Genomic DNA, 16449 nt, shown 5'->3' on the forward strand with positions numbered 1-16449 from the left:
ACTCTGTGTCATAATGTTGCACAGATCAAAAGACCAAAACATTTAGAAAGGGTCTGGTTCACCCAAAGGACTTTGGGAGGAGGCTTCGGGTTATGAAACAGGAGTTTTTGGTACAAGAAAACCTTACACCAGGCAGCTAGTGTTCACTCAATGCTGCTGTGTTACAGTTTTTATTGTGATGTACTGTCAGTTTTTATTTAGCAGTGCAGGAATATTGGGTATTAATTGTTGAAAAACTTTTTTAAAATTAGAATTTTCAATGTGAATGTTTTTGTTATTCAATTGTTGCAATAAATCTTTTATCACTTCTAAGCAACCTTTGACTGTAGACTGTCTTCCAATTGAATGGTCTAAATCAAGCTGTGCACATGAATAGTAATTAATACATTTACATGTCCTTTGTAACAGGAACAGTTAACATGGTATGCTACTTATGAGTAGAGGGCTTATATATATAGATCACTTGTAACAGGTAAGGAAGAACTACAAATATATGTAACATTCTCTGGTGATGAATTGTTTACACATACATTAGGGGGATGCAAATAGATTTGTAAAAGCTTTGTGTACATGCATAGAGCCAAAAATAATCTGAAAGTGATAGGTTAGACATTTATGTATAATGAATTGTTTACACTTCAGATTAGAGGGATTCAAAAGCACTCATAAATGACTTATAAATATTTCAGTGGTACATTTACACAACATTTATAACAGATGACAAACTGGCCTCATTCATAATATATCAACATATTTATGATATGTTAACAGCATTAATTAACTATATAATTTCTTATAATCACTTTTAATGGCTCACAAGTCATTCATAATATATTAACAAATCGTTAAGTAATAATTTACTAATGGTTTGTTCATGAATATTTTATAGTTAACTAATCATTTATACTTATAATGTCTGATATGTTAACATAGTATTAACTAATCATTTACAATGGTATACTAATGTTTTCTTCATTATTTGTTCATCATTAACAAATGTCCTATGACTTACTAATGATTGTTATTATAAAGTGTATATTTATAATAATTTCCTGTATTGTCTATTGCCTAGTGTGCCACTGGAATAATGTGTGTGTCATTTCAGTCAACAGTGAGTGCTCCTGTCTGTTTCAGTCCAATCAAACCACTCATAAAAACAGCATGCAGACTACTCCATTCAAATTAGCCTTGTGTGTGTGTGTGTGTGTGTGTGTGTATGTATGTGTGTGTGTTGGAGGGAACTGTACCTTTGATCTTCCCTCCCTGAATTACTTGAAGGGCTCATTACTGTACCTCTAGACTGCAATATGGGCACATTTTGTGACTGTGTGGTTTTGGTTGTGTGCCCTCCTCAGGATTACCAATGTTCAGATCACTCACCATGATCCCTGACCACATGCATTCATTAGAATCTGACAGACCAAGAGAAACATCAATGAGAAACCACAATGCACACATGCGCACTGTGTCTATTGTATATAATGTTAATAAGTTATGGTACAATATATTTTCATGGTCCATATTTAATCAGGTTTTTCTAGAGACCTACTCAGTGATTCTCCAAAGCTCCACAGAGAGATAAAATGAGACATCAGTGTGATGTTTATGATCTGAGAGTCTTACTGGGACACTGGAATCACCATCTGCTGGTAGTGAAAGTTTATTCCCTCTGAGCACATGGCTTGCTGCTGAGGCCCCAGCAGTCCACATCTCTCAGCTGTGTGTAATATGATGAACGGTGTGCCTCCTTGCTTTCTAAAATACCACTCTGCTCTGCAGTGGGGGAGAAAATGCAGCATCAGGGCATTTCCTCTAAGCACTGCCACTGTCTCTGACTGTCTCATTTCAATTGTCAATTCAATACGTTTAAATGTGGTTATAAAGACTAATAAAATATTGCCAAAGATTCAAGACAAAAGAGGTCAATGATTTATAATGATTTCTTTAAGACATCCATTAGGTCTCTCAAACCAGTGCCACTAAATTAACAATTAAATGGTTATGTTATGCATAAGTTAACATAGGCCTACATTAGGACATCTCTGGCAGGAGAAGTTTTTGAATTTGACTCTGATACAAGTACTTTATGGACTGTAGCATTATTGCAATAATGCAATAAAATATATATAAAAGTTTACAAAAATGGAAGTGATGGTAGGCTTGCAGTTACACTGTCCATCCCATTTAAGAAATTGTACTATTATTTCAAATATCATTAGATAGGTTAGCATTTCATTTTGTTTAACATAAAAAAAATGTATTGATAATTTCAATAAGGAAGGACAAGAGAACGAAGCAAAAAGAATTGTTTATTATACAGATGATACTGATGATTAAGTCTTGTAAAAAGTTTTTGGCGCTTAGACTCTACAGGGAGATTTTGAATCGAGAGACTGATCAGTCCTGAGCAGCAGCAAGACAAATTCCCCCATGGAGTCCAGACACTGATGGTGGTGGTTGATGACTTCTGCTGAGACTGATAAGGCTGATGAGGTCGATGAAGTGATGAACTGATGAATCTGTGAAGACTGGCCAGTGATGGTGAGGCGGTGGGGTACGCATAACGCTGCATGAAAGCACTAAAGGCAGAGAGAAAGAAAACATATTTAAAAAGACAGCGGCAAGATGATAGGCTGACAATGGAGGTGTGTCGATGTGCTATTGGTTACAAGTGACCAACTCATATTAACAGGTGATGTCTCAGTTGAAGGCCCAGGCATTGACAGCAAGGAAATTATGAGTCAGCATGTGTGAGGGATGGGAATAATAAATGTTTTGAGAAGTAAAACTACAGAACTGAGCATGCAAAAGAGAGTCTTCCTGACTGAACATTCACTAACGCTCCATTTAATTTAATTAATCAAATATAGCATCTGTAACCAGGTCTGACTCTCAAAACAAAAGTAAATGTAATCACTGCTCATTATCCTGACAGACTATTTCACTACCTGATTCACACAAAAACTGAAAGTAACACATAGTGACAGGTGGCAAAAACCTCCCCTAAAATACCAAAGACATGACTTCAGAGTCCTCAATAGTGGCTATATAGCCCTGATCCTCTGAAATGATCATTATTATTAAGATCAACACAAAATGAATTTTAGAGGAGGCCTGTTTTGCACATTAAATTGACGGAAAGACACAAACATATGCAAATTGTCTCTGTCGCAATTTGAGGTGAAGACACTTTTGCGTAAATTGATGTTAAAAATGTTAAACTTGAGCTTATGTTGTGGCTGCATGATTCTAAATCATGACTGTATGGGCACAAAGGGAGAAAGCAGAGAAACTGCATGAAAACAAAAGAGAGAACTGGAGTTCTTGTTGAGTCCTAAGATCAGTCAGAAGCTGAGTTGTCACATAAGGACATTCTTCACATACAAGGTTAGCGTTTACATTGCTAGCGAGCTACAACCAGCTGGCACATTGGCTATTTGGGGCGAATAAAGATGGACGGTAAAAACACTCCAGCAATCAAATTTGCGCAAATAATGCAAGGCAACAATTTGCTTTGTGTTCAACTGGAATGCACCTTTATAATGGTTAAGACAAGACCTGCACACCATAACATGTAAATAACATATCATAGCACGTGAAAAATATGTGACGTATTGTAGGATCCTAAGCGGTGGGCGTGTGGGTGAAGCCTCCCAGTATAACAGGGTGAAGGGCTCATAGCTATAAGCCTTTGTTCACCTTGTACTTAATGTTACTCAGTCACTGTAAGTATTAGCAGAGATGTTGGACCATGAGTGTAGTTATGTGCATAATTAACGTGTAGAAGAAAAGCTGTTCTATTGTTGAGCTGATGTGCTGCCTGTTGTTACAGAAGAACAACTTGCCTCGACTTGCCCTTGCCATGAGCGAACACCAGCTCGCCACAATATGAAATGAAAAAACAACAAAATAAATATATTCTTTTGTACTTTCATGAAAATGTCTGCATTGTGCATTTTCTGTAATACCAACTATCATTTTTCAATACTACTACAGCTGTTTCAAACAACAGTAAGTATATTGTGACAGTGTTTGCTTCTGGTCTTTGTACATTACCATATAGGAAATGTGAAAAGGAAAGAAGAGCTACAGAAGTGCATTTTGTAATGACTACTATGTAAGTGATCTGCCCATCCCTAACATGTCCCTCCTTTGACTTAGACATAAGCAGTGGTTAAAGAAGTACTCCGATATTTTCCTTAAGTAAAAGTAGCCATACCACAATGTGAAAATACTTCATTACAAGTAAAAGTCCTGCAAACAAAGTCCTCAAAATCTTACTTACAACAGCTATAGTAGATACTTTTTGTAATAACAATCTATGAAATGACAATCTGTTATGTATTAGTCTTGGCTTGTAATGATGAATCTACAGAGTATTATCAGCAACTCTGCAGCTCTCCTCAGCATTATGGAGCTTTATAGTGACTTCCAGCTCATTGTTAAGCTGTGCGGCTGCAACTTTACTGTTTTAGTTCACTCTCAGTGCTCTCAGAGCGTTATTTTGGGTTGCAGCAGGCAGCTGTTTTAAGAGAGAAAGCTCTAAAAAGCCACTGTACACTACCTGCTCAGCACCAAACGACAGACACAGTTAGCTGTAGACTAGCTGGTGAACATAGTGGAACATTTAGCAGCTAAAGAGCCAGATATTTCCCTCAGGAGTTGGCAGAGAGCAAAAACAGAGCTAAAAGAAAGTGTATATTGGACTTAGATTCACAGGTGGACAGATACATGACTCCAAATGAATGATAATGTTGCTCCATAACAGCTGGATATGGAAATAAAGTCCATCTCCGCTAAAAAATGTGTTTGCTTATTGTTCCTTCAGTTGGATATTTGAGCTTCACTGTGTACTGTATGTACACTGTATGAGTTTTACACTAGAAAGTTGTTCTAACATTTATCTGCTGAGTGGGGAAAGTTTCTCTGTGCTCATCAAAAATCAGATTTTAAAAGGTGGGCCTATGAGCATGATTTTTGACATCACAACTAGTTTGGAAGCCAATCGTGGTACATACACTGAGAATGGACTTTACAGTGAAGTAGGAGACATCTTGTGTCCAGCGGTTAATCTTTTAAAATGAACAATATTAGCATATTCATACATTCAGGATTTTATAATAAGGGAGAAGGAGATGTCATTTTAAGGATTTTAATGAGGTAGTTGGACTTGGACACATATTGTTTCAAGCAGAGGTTTTTTATATTTCTTACAAGATGCCTGGAGGGGATCTAAAAGTGATTACATGCTAATATTGCGTTTTTGTTTCCACTGCCCCCATGTGGCTAGAAATCTGGTTAATAGAAAGTTCATAAAAAATAGTTGATAGTATGAAGTATTATTATAAAGTTGCTTTATTATTACCAATGCATTATAATGTAGGCAGTATTAGCATGTTTGTTGGCCAATGTGAAGTTAATTATAAAAGCTGTATATTGTTTGTGGGCTATGTAAAATATGAACCTGTAAAGTAACTAGTACAGTACCAGCCACTCAGAATTGCTAACCCCAGTCAGCTGCCAGCTGAATATATCCATTAAACGCACAATATGTAATTTCAGCCGCTAGGGGTCTCTCATTCAAAACAATAACATAAGACGGAGTGTCAGGACGGTGTGAAGTAGCAAGGGATCATGGGAGTTGTTGTCTTTGTTGTTAAATGACCAGCTTCACCGGGATAGGATAACTCCAGTGTTAATCATTCGGGATGTTTTTACCGGGAGCCGAATTACCCGCAGAGGTCTCCTCTCCAGAACAAACGGACCCGGAGATTACAGGTAAAAACACTGAATAAAGCTGTTTCACCTAAAAAATCAGTGTTTCTCCGACGACGTACGGTGACCACCGGACGTCTGGTACGGGCTGTTAGCCAAGCTGCTGCTAACACTCGTTCGGTTTATTTCTCTTATAACTTTAGATCCAGACGTTCGGCCGGTTTCTCCCAGGAGCCAAATTATCCGCAGAGGTCTCCTCCTCTCCAACAACAAACGTACACGCAGATTAAAATCGTTTATAATACTAATTAAAGCTGTTTCACCTAAAAAATCAATATTTCTCCGATGATGTTTGGTGACCACCGGACTTCCTGGAAGGGCTGTTAGCCGAGCTGCTGCTAATGTTTGCCCAGTTTATTTATCTGATAACTTAAGATCCAGACGTCCAATGACTAAAATCCTTTTTCCGGCTAAAAGATATAGTTAAAAGCGACCTAAATTTATCATGAAAATGTGGCTTAAAACGGAATAAAAGTCAATTTATAACAGTTTCTATGGATCAACCACAACGCCGATGTATTAGGCCTATCTTGTATGTGTGTAAGTTACTCTTTGGTAGACGCCATTGTAGTGGACAAACACAGCGCCGCCGTATGCATCTTGTGCGTGTTTACTCTTTGGGAGAGGAGGTATGATGAAATGAAATGAAACGGTCCGCTACTTTGATTAAATTACAGATTTCTCTGGGTTTGAAAATTGTTGGAAACATTTGGGATAATGTAAGTACACAACTCAACAAAATATATAACATAGGTCTAGTTGTTTTTAGACATTTTAATGTGGAATAATTACATATTATACCTTTAATTCTATTCAGAGAAGCTTGGATCTGTATGCACACTGTCATGGACCAGCCAGCGATTCTAGGTGGCTGCATTTGTAACGTCAGATGAATGTTAAGGAACAGAAGTTCTATATATTGACATGAAATTATAGTGGAGTAGAAGCATGAAGTAGCAAATGGAAACACTCAAATGTAAATTTGCTCCAGTTTTACTTTTCTTAAGTACAGTACTTAATACTTAAATGTGCCTCATTACTAGGGATGTGCAGAGGGCCTGGTATTTGTATTTGTATCTTTATTTGTTGAGGAGAGCAAAATTATTTGTATTTGAATGAAAGTGGAAAGAGGATTAAAAATCCTGTTTTTGTTTTTATTGCGCTTTTAATTTTAGAAAATGAAAGTGTTACAATAAGTGTTCATGAATAAATTACCTTATGAAGGAGGTCCCCACACTGGGTCTCAAACTGGAGTCTCCCAGATCATTGACGACTGCGCTGACTACTGATCTAAAACTTTACTCATCGCCTCATTGCAGACAGACCTCTACCTATTTATATACACAGAACACAAAGACAGCACACCATGTAACATGTAGGGAAGAACTTCAAAGGCGATTATTGCTTTGCACTTTTCATTTATTGCATATTTTTTACAACCTAACTTTGTGGAAAGGAGAAGGGGGACAACAGTATATGGAGATTCCTTTGGGAGCACTTTGTGTGTGTCAGTAGCTCAGCTTTATCTCTGGGGAACACCCCCAACTCCGGGAGCGATGTCCAAATTAGGAAATATGCATCACGTAGCAGGTGGATGTGACGCTCCTCGTTGGGACCTGCTGATAGACGTAACAGCGGAGCAGAGGACAGAGACTGAGATAGTGATGTAACTGACCTGCACTGGTATTTGACTTTTTTTTTTTCCCCAAAAAACAAACAATTTTTAAAATATTTGTATGAAACATTCTCTTACCACTCATTATCATTCTCCTGTACAATAACCTTGAAACAGTAGCATTGTGGACAGCAGCTATTTATTTTGTCTTAATATTTTCTAATAAGCATTCTTTGGGGCTTCTGGCGTGGATTTGACTTGTCAGTCAAACAATGTGGGACATCTCTGACACTGACTTGATTGCTACTTATGCAAATTAATCTCTTGGAAATTTATGAAAACATTATGCATTGTCTTATGGGTCTTTAGTGCTAGAGTGATAACACACAATTATTGATTTGAAAATATCAATGAAATATATTGTTTAAATTCTATAAGGGATTTTGAGTGTTGAGATGTTTGATATATGTTAATGTCACACTTACTGACAGCCAGATTTCTCTGCCATTTAGCTGCCTGAATAGATTATTTAGCAGAAAATCTAACCCAGTGACACAAGCTTATATGAGAAAAGGTCATGCAAAAAAGACAGCAGTCCTAGAGACTTAAGTACTACTCCACTACTATATTTACTGCTGGCAGTGTATTCTGAGTCATGTTTAAATATCAAGCACCTCTTGTAAATATTCATGACGATTGCCCATACCAACAGGACAAGAGTATTCTCAGGAACATCTAATGAATAACTGAAGCCTCATGAATAATGAACAGCTTTTACCCCCACTGCTTCAGTTTCAGGTAGACGCTCTGCAGCCAGCCATGTCTTCTTTGTGTCCATGATAATGCATAGTTTCAGTGGCCGCGACAGAGAGACGCCTCTGACCTGAAGAAAATAGTCTCTCCACTTTGCCTCTGCTGTGTTAATGACTCTGTTTGACTGCTCTCTCCTGTACATGAATTGCTGGAGGATTAGCTGCTTCATTCTCCCTTTGTGGCCTCTATTGCTGCCAATTTTAATGGCTGCTCTTTGCTCATCAGATAGATGTGGGCTCACTGAGGGGGAACAGGATTACCTTAGCTTCAGGAAGGTGTTTATGGATAAAGGCTCAGACTACTCACCTCATTCTATCTGTGCGTACAGTAGATACTGGCATGGAGATACATGTCTGTGGCTTTAATATGGTAACTGCAGGTTGTACTTTTATGTGTAGATTATCCATTGATGTATAATAAGAGCTGGATAGGGTGCCGCTGCTCAGCCTTGCAGCCAATTTTTCCCAGTGGCCACTTGCGGTATTGCAGCAAAAAATCCCCCTGCGGCCCAAAAAGGATTTTCCCCATAGGCCACCACTGTAAAAGAGATGCCTGTAAAACTGTTGACAGGACCCCTCGAACTGCAAACAATGTCAATTATGACTCTTTCTATTATGAACTTTTGATCCATGGAGGTGTTATGTTTGTAAAACTTTCCTCGAGCCGAGAAAAGTGATTTTAAAAATCTGTGACATCATCACAATGTAAAGTTTATGGGCCGAGTGGGAGCTTGCGGGTGGGGCCAGTGGGGGAAAACACTACTGCGCATATTCAATGGGCCGCACAACACAGAAGCAAACCCGGAAGCTAGAACCTTTTTTTGCCGTATGCGCCAGACGGGCAATTCCTATAGGACTGAATGGGCGCCATTTTTAGTCAGGTATCCAGCTCTTATAATACATCCATGAGATTATCAATGGCATCTGGTGGGAGAAACAAAAACAAAAGAGAAAACAAGTGAAATAAAAAATGGTGTATTCCACAAAGATATTTGTACGTGTGCTACAGTAAGTTAGCCTACATGTTGACCTGCTATCTTAAATTCCTCGCAAGCCAGTTTGTTGTGCAAAGTTTACGATTAAAATGTCTCCGCAATCTGCCTTTACAGAAAGATCGTTAGTATCGTGCTACAGTGCATATTGTATCAGTTCAGCTCTGTGACGGAACACAGTCTGCTGGCAGAAGGCTAATAGGTAACAGCATTGACATGGCGAACACCTTGTACCACATCTCCAATCTGCTGGAGAAAAGGACCTCCACTGATAAAGATTTTGTGTAAAAACGAGCTCACAGCAGAGCAAATTATCTGAATGGTTCACACAATGAGCCCAAACTGTTTGTCTCTAACAGTAAATGCTACGAAAACAGCCGCAGTGGTCAACAGCAGTTTTAATGTCCTGCTAGGAAGCTCACTTGCTGCACATCATGTTAAACAGACAGCGGACTGCAGGTATTTGCCACCGTTTAGTGGTTCTCGCCTGCTAACTGGTAGCACTAACTTCTGTCATGCCGCAAGCTAGTGTGATGTCAGCTCTGGTGTACTGTGTTGGTGCCTTTTTTAAACGGTGCACATCGTGCTAGTTACTTAATGGCACACTAACGTTTCTATACAACATCACTGTTTGCTTTTCAGCTGTGAAATTAGTTTGGTTGTACTGTTACTTTGGTTTCCCACTGCAATATCCATTTTAAGCAAGGCCAAATAGACTGTCACTACTTTTTAATGCAGCTTTATACACCTGCTCTTATTTGTTCAAGGAATTGTTTGTGTTTAATGTAATTTTATGATGCTCAACTCAACCAACTCAACTCAACCAACTCAACTCCACCAACTCAAAAGAAGAAGATGGGGCAATGCCAGATGTACCAGTACGTGGCGGAAGACATCTCTTATTATTTTCAGGAACATAGCAGGCGAGGAGCTATTTTTGTCCGATGCCAATGTTCTTGTAATGTATTTAATGTTCAACAAGTCTGCAAGACAAATCACCCGTGAAAGCACTGGCAAGGCAACCATAAACAAGTTGCAGATTAAAATACATCATCAGTAGAGTCTTATGAGTTGTTTGCTCGCTCCACATGAAAGTGTCTTTCGTCAGACGAATATAACCCTTTATGTGCTTGTCCCTGCAATGTTCATGCTTTCATTCACACCACAGCTATACCGGCATTTTCCCTGAAATTTTGCTAGGTCTTGAGGTTGGAAATTGGTGGTACAGATTTCCCTGAATATTGATCCCTGCTCCCATTCAGGAAATGTTCCTGAACATTTCATTGATAGACTGCATGTGTGAAAAGGGCTATAATATTTTGGGGAATGTGTGTGCCGGTATTTACTTTCTTTCTGAGAGATAGATGAGAAGATGAAAATCAGTCTCATATATGGTATTAAGTACAGAGCTAGGACATACTAGACTGTATATAAAGATGGATGTGGCGACGTGTGATGTCTCCTGTTGGTTTCATTGGAGCGGGTTTGAAGCCCAGAGTTGCAGCTTACGGTCAGTGCTATCTTTTCCATTTGGAGCCAGGACCTTTCAAATAAGGAGTGCAGCGTGTTGCCTTTCATGCTCTGGAAACATGACCTGTTACCCTAGACCCAAGCTAACACTAGCTTACTGGGGCTACCATTAGCTACTTTAGCTAAATTGTGCTAAAACGCGGGTATTGTAATCAAGTAACAATAAACTTAGTGAAATATTGTGATAACAGTCCCACTTATTGCGATTCCTGGAGCCGGGAGAGCAGCATGTGAACCAACTATCAATCATAGCTGAATGGGAGTCAGTTGGAGCATTGAGCATCCATCAGTGGCTCTTTAAGGGACTTGTGCTTTGGCTTTAGCCTCAAGCTGTGGTAGTTGCAGTGGAGGCAATTAGCTTAGCTTATCATAAAGTGTGAAAGCCTGTTTTAAGTTCAGAAATACACCTACCAATACCTCTAAAGCTCACTGTTTTATCTCTTTTGTTTGATCCAATCACAAACAAAATGTAAAAATGACTTATGGATTTAGAGGGAAGTTGTTGAGTTGGAGATGCTGTGCAGATATACTGGGCATATGGACAAACTGTTGTTTGTCAAAAAATTTCTAGCATCTACCTGCATGAAACAACAAACTGTTGGATGGATAATCATGTGTCTTATTTATGTCACAGGTTGGAAACATCACAGTTTCACTCATACATGTTATGCTTTATAGTGTCTGTTGGGGGATGGTGAGACAGCTGTCGATATCCCTCCCCCTGGAGCTAGCAGACTACTGAAGTCTCTCTAATGAAAAAGACATGGCTGCTATCCCATCAGCTTGCAAATGGTCATGTCAGAAACCTGACAGTCATATGAACAGCATCTCTTTACAGTGTCGGAATAAGAACCAGAATCATAACTTTATTTACCTAGAGCACTTCAAACACTTCCACACATGAAACTTTCAGTAGGGTGAATACCCTTTTGCAATAGTACACTGAAATGGTATATAGAGAACCCTGAAACAGTATCAATACATAATATACTTGACCTTTCCAACCATAAATTCTTAATATTACACAGTAGAATAATAATCACTAATTAAAATCTGGAAGGACCTGAAGGGTATCCTGTCCAGACTAATGGCTTTGCCTCTTGGTTGTAATATATGTGATGATATTACAACCAGAGATTCCAATTTCTTCTCATTTTTGGCATAGTGGCAACATCACAAGCTGCTCTGTTTATTTGCATGGCCTCACACAGCTTTATGAGCATCATGGCTTGATCACTGCTGTGCTTTGAAACAGACTTCAATGCGTCAACACTGGAATGTACATTAAGAGTAATGTCATGTGAACATACGTAATATGATGATTTTCTGCACTGTTCTCTTTTTTGCTAACTGGCTACTTACAACAAAGAGGTATCATAATTGCCATACATAGTGTTGGTATGTGAATATCATTAGGTTTATATATATTTGGTTCTTTGGTCAAGTGTATTTGTATGAACTGAAATGTCAGTCTGTTGGAGGCGTTAGATGAAAAGTCAAGCGATGACTGAAGTTGGTAGGATACATCGTCTGAAACCATGAATGTCTGTAAAAAACTTCTGTGCCAATCAATATAGAAGATATGGGGATACTTGGCTGGATATATAAAGGCCTGACTGACATTCAAAACAGGATTCATCAACAGATGGTCAGTCCATATGGACAAAGCAAAAGGGATAAGACAGGCAGGCAAATGGTCATAAAAGCTGTTCAGCTGGATGCTACAGCATTGTGCTCAGTAAAGGTCTAGGCCATGTTTCCCAAAAGCATCCTAAGGCTAAGATGATAGTAAAATCCATCTTATGAACCCTCTTGAGCTTAAGACATGTTTCCGAAAACATTGTGACTGAAGATGCTTTTTCAAAAGCCCTGAACTTGTTCAGAGTTGTTGATAACGATGGGTTTCATCAGTACTAACAGTGCAGCAGAGTCAGTTTTGAGTTGAGAATCAATTCTGAATCGAATTGTGACACCAAGAATCAGAATCAGATCCCCAAAGATTCCCACCCCTGGTACCATGTAACCTAACCCTATCACCGGATAAAAATGTCTATACTGGATAATCATGCAAAACCTCAGATTCTGTTCACTGACAACATTTCAAGTCCAGGACTAATGTCAAAAAAAATCTCCCTATCTACAATACAGTATCTGTGCATGGCAACCACTTTGGTTAAGGTTAGGATTATTAATTTACAGTTATTAAAAATGCAAAGATTGTAAATTAAAGAGTATGGTCTAGACCTGCTCTATGTGAAAAGTGCCCTGAGGTGACTTTTGTTATATATATATATATATATATGTCGCTATATAAATAAAATTGAATTGAATTGAAATTGAAACATTAATCGGTGGTCTGCAATTGGAGGTGAACTCCTGTATCTTGAATGAAGGTCATACTCACTACACGCCAATTCACCATCCTGACCTCCACACTCTTACTTTCCACCTCACTAAAAATAAATAGAGCAGACCACTTCTTAGACTGGTAGTGGACATTGGCATTTGATGTAAAACCTGAGTTGTGGAATTGTCCAACATAAACATAATTTCTAGAGATACAGGGCTGTCTCTCTACTGTCGTTTGAGCCACACTGCTAGCATGCCTAAAAAATCACAAGTATGGTCTATATTCATCCAAAACACTCCCAACATCATCTGTAGTCTTTGCTGAGAGCAAACACATGATCTTTGTCCTTTAACCCTAAATATAGAATCTAAACATGTCAGATGAGATTATCTGTTGTCAGCACTATGCAGCATGACTCGGTGATAAATTCATATGACAAATGTAAGGATGAATCTGCAATGTTGATGCCTGTTACATATCAAAGCACTATAGGTTAAGATAATGCATTAGAATGACACAGACAGATAAGGTTTCCTTTTATCATATCTGAAAAAAATTGTCACATCCTACCCAGACTATCTATAAATACGAGGTTCCAATGTAATAAACTGCTTACAGCCCAGCAGCATTTTTCAACTCTCCTCTCCCTCTCATATTTATAACTTAATATACATTATATAAACAGATGTGGCACAATAATCTTGCTTGAAATGTTTAAATGCATCAAAAGAACTTAAAGCCCATGGGAGTAGCACCTGAGCAGCAAACTGCTGACCTAGTAAAATGAATAAATAACTGTAACATGATTGTATTTGTGTAAAACAAATGAGGTTTGGGCTGAGAAGCTGCAGGTTCAGTAGTTTTCATCCCATGTGGACATGAAAGAGCCATATGAAACATTTCTTTTCTGCTGCAAGGCTTTCCATTGCCTTCAAACTAAATAGTTTCTGCTGCCCGGTGTGATTACATGGTCCTCCCATCACACACATGGACAAAATATGTTTCCAGTGGTGACAGATGTGTGGAGATGGTGAGAGGATGTGGCAGCTGAATGGAGGGATTTCAAGCTCTGGTGTCTTTCTCTTGTCAACTTTAAAACAGACGCTCTCTCACAACACCAGCCTGTTGTCCCATAACAGTAATGGCTCCATTCACTGCACAGATCATCATGCTCCTTAGATTTTATTTATTTTGCAGTGGTAGAATTTATCAAAGTTCATTTACTCATGTATTGTACTTAAGTACAACAATGGGGCACTTGTACTTTACCATTTTCTGCTACTCTATCAACTCCACCTCTACCAGCTGCATTATTAAAATGCTTCTTACACAATAAGGTCATGTTCAGACCCACATTCAGTGTTTTTACATGCACTTATCTTGTGAGTACAAACTGAGAAAGAGGCTGTGCGCACTCATGCACACGGCACAGTAGCGGTAACTGCATTTACAATGGATCGGTCAGGATCTGATGGTAATTAATGTTCTGTGTTTTGCTACACACCTGCAGGTCAGCTGTTACACACACATTCCAGGTTTATATGGGGGAATTGTTTGTAATAAAGCAGCCCTTTACTGTATGGATTAATCCTGAGCTCTGTCAGCGCTGTTATTTTTATTTTTAAATCTGAGACAAGCTCACAACCCCACTTTACCCCCACCCCCCCCCCCCCCCCCCCCCCCCACCCCCCACATGTCTGACTGTAGATTTCACCCTTGATATCATTCAATATCATTCAAGCCTCACAAACTTGAAGATTTGAAGAGAGAGAGAGACAGAGAGAGAGTGAGTGAGGAGTAATGCTGAAATTATACTTTTTTTGTTGTGACCACGTCGATCTACTGTGCATGTGTAGAACATGTCCTCCAAGCGGACTCCAGAAGGTAGTATAAACAGAACAACTACGCATCTGTGGTGTCCTCAGCTGTGCTCAGCTGTCTGTGTATGTGTCCGCTCAGGAGTGTAAATGAGGTTTAAATGTGCACGCAGTTAACACTATCTAAAGACGCTAATAGCTCTGCATGTGTGTGGCAATTAGCGCTGGTTTTTGTGACTTACACTGCTTTTGCAATGAGGCTTCTTTGCATAGAAAGGGGTCAATTTTGCGCCAAATGTATGAATATTACCTAATTTACATACATGCAAAAGGAACAGACTCATCATGACTGTATTTGCTTGGCAGAGCAGTTTGCAGTGCATATCACTCTTTGGGGGGGCTTTGTGATTTACACACTATCTTTTTTTTTTTTTTTCTCATTGGCACAGGTTTAGCAGCTGCAAAAGCTGCTCAATTCTTTTGTGGATTTTGTGGACCTTCATGTGCGGGACAAAGACATTGTGACAGAGATATTGTGACACCAGGGTGCAGGTATGACAAGAAAGATCATTTCACCAAGTGATGCATCCTAGTAACGTAACAAGTCTACTACATGTGTACATAATTGTTCGATTTCCTATATAACCTGATTTCTCTGAGTAACCCGGTCTCCTGAGTGCATGTGAATGTACTGATTTGTCATGATTCCTACTTCAGTCTGGTGTATTTAGTTTCCATTGCCTATTCTATCTCTGTTCCTGCCTTCAGCCCCACACCCCAGGGTAGAAAGAAACAGGGCCTTTTTTTGCCCTCATGAAATATATTTCAGGGGCATTTTAGATCTCCAGGGCAATTTTTTCAAATGATGGGAAATACCTTGGTTTTATGTTGCATGACAGACTAATATTCAAGTACACTTATTATACGTTAAGAGAGCCGTTGAACTTATGATGCAAAAACATTTAATGGGTAAAAATACTCACACTGGGTTATAATCCCAGTTACAGATTATAACTTTGTGAGTATTTTTACTCATTTAATACATATTTTATTTTCAAAAGTATAAACAGTAATGTCAGCAATGTCACAGTTCAACTTCTCCGCAACATTTCTGATTGTCTGGTATGTTATGTATTGCACTCTGTGGTTTAAAATACCATGAGCTATGGCAATAGAGATTAACATATCATGTAAATTAAAATAACATATCACATTAGGCCTATTAATAGGCATTTAACAACAACTTAATTACGTCACAGTTCAACATCCTCCTCTCCTGTCATGTCAACATCAGTGGATTGCATTTTGTCATATGGCATGATTGACAGCCTTTTGGCTCTATGCCCTTACCTAAACCACTGGTCTACTGCTGGCTGAAGGGAACAGCATTAGATGGTTGAATGTGTTTGGGTTCAACTAGTTTCTCCTGTCACTCTTTACCCTATTCATTAAAGAGAAAGCCTTCTCCACCTTGGCTGGGGCCAGAGCTGCCATCTGTTCAAGTACCCTGACACGCTTGGGTAATCTCTGTTAGCAGGAGGCACAGGCCAAGAGGAGG

The 16449-nt window shown here is 38.9% G+C and overlaps 1 protein-coding gene across 2 annotated transcripts in view; it reads left to right on the top strand.

Annotated features, from left to right (window-relative positions):
* The first annotated feature begins 3118 nt into the window (after window positions 1–3118).
* sez6b (seizure related 6 homolog b) overlaps window positions 3119–16449 on the top strand; it is a 276079-nt gene continuing 262748 nt past the window's right edge. The window contains exons 1-2 of one of the 2 annotated variants that reach the window (XM_067593808.1): window positions 3119–5778; window positions 5919–5990. The gene's annotated coding sequence lies outside the window, so the exon portion shown is untranslated. The remainder of the gene's footprint in view (window positions 5779–5918; window positions 5991–16449) is intronic. The other variant, XM_067593809.1, reaches the window with a different exon arrangement.

Source organism: Thunnus thynnus, chromosome 7 (assembly GCF_963924715.1).
Source record: "Thunnus thynnus chromosome 7, fThuThy2.1, whole genome shotgun sequence".
NCBI lineage: Eukaryota > Metazoa > Chordata > Actinopteri > Scombriformes > Scombridae > Thunnus > Thunnus thynnus.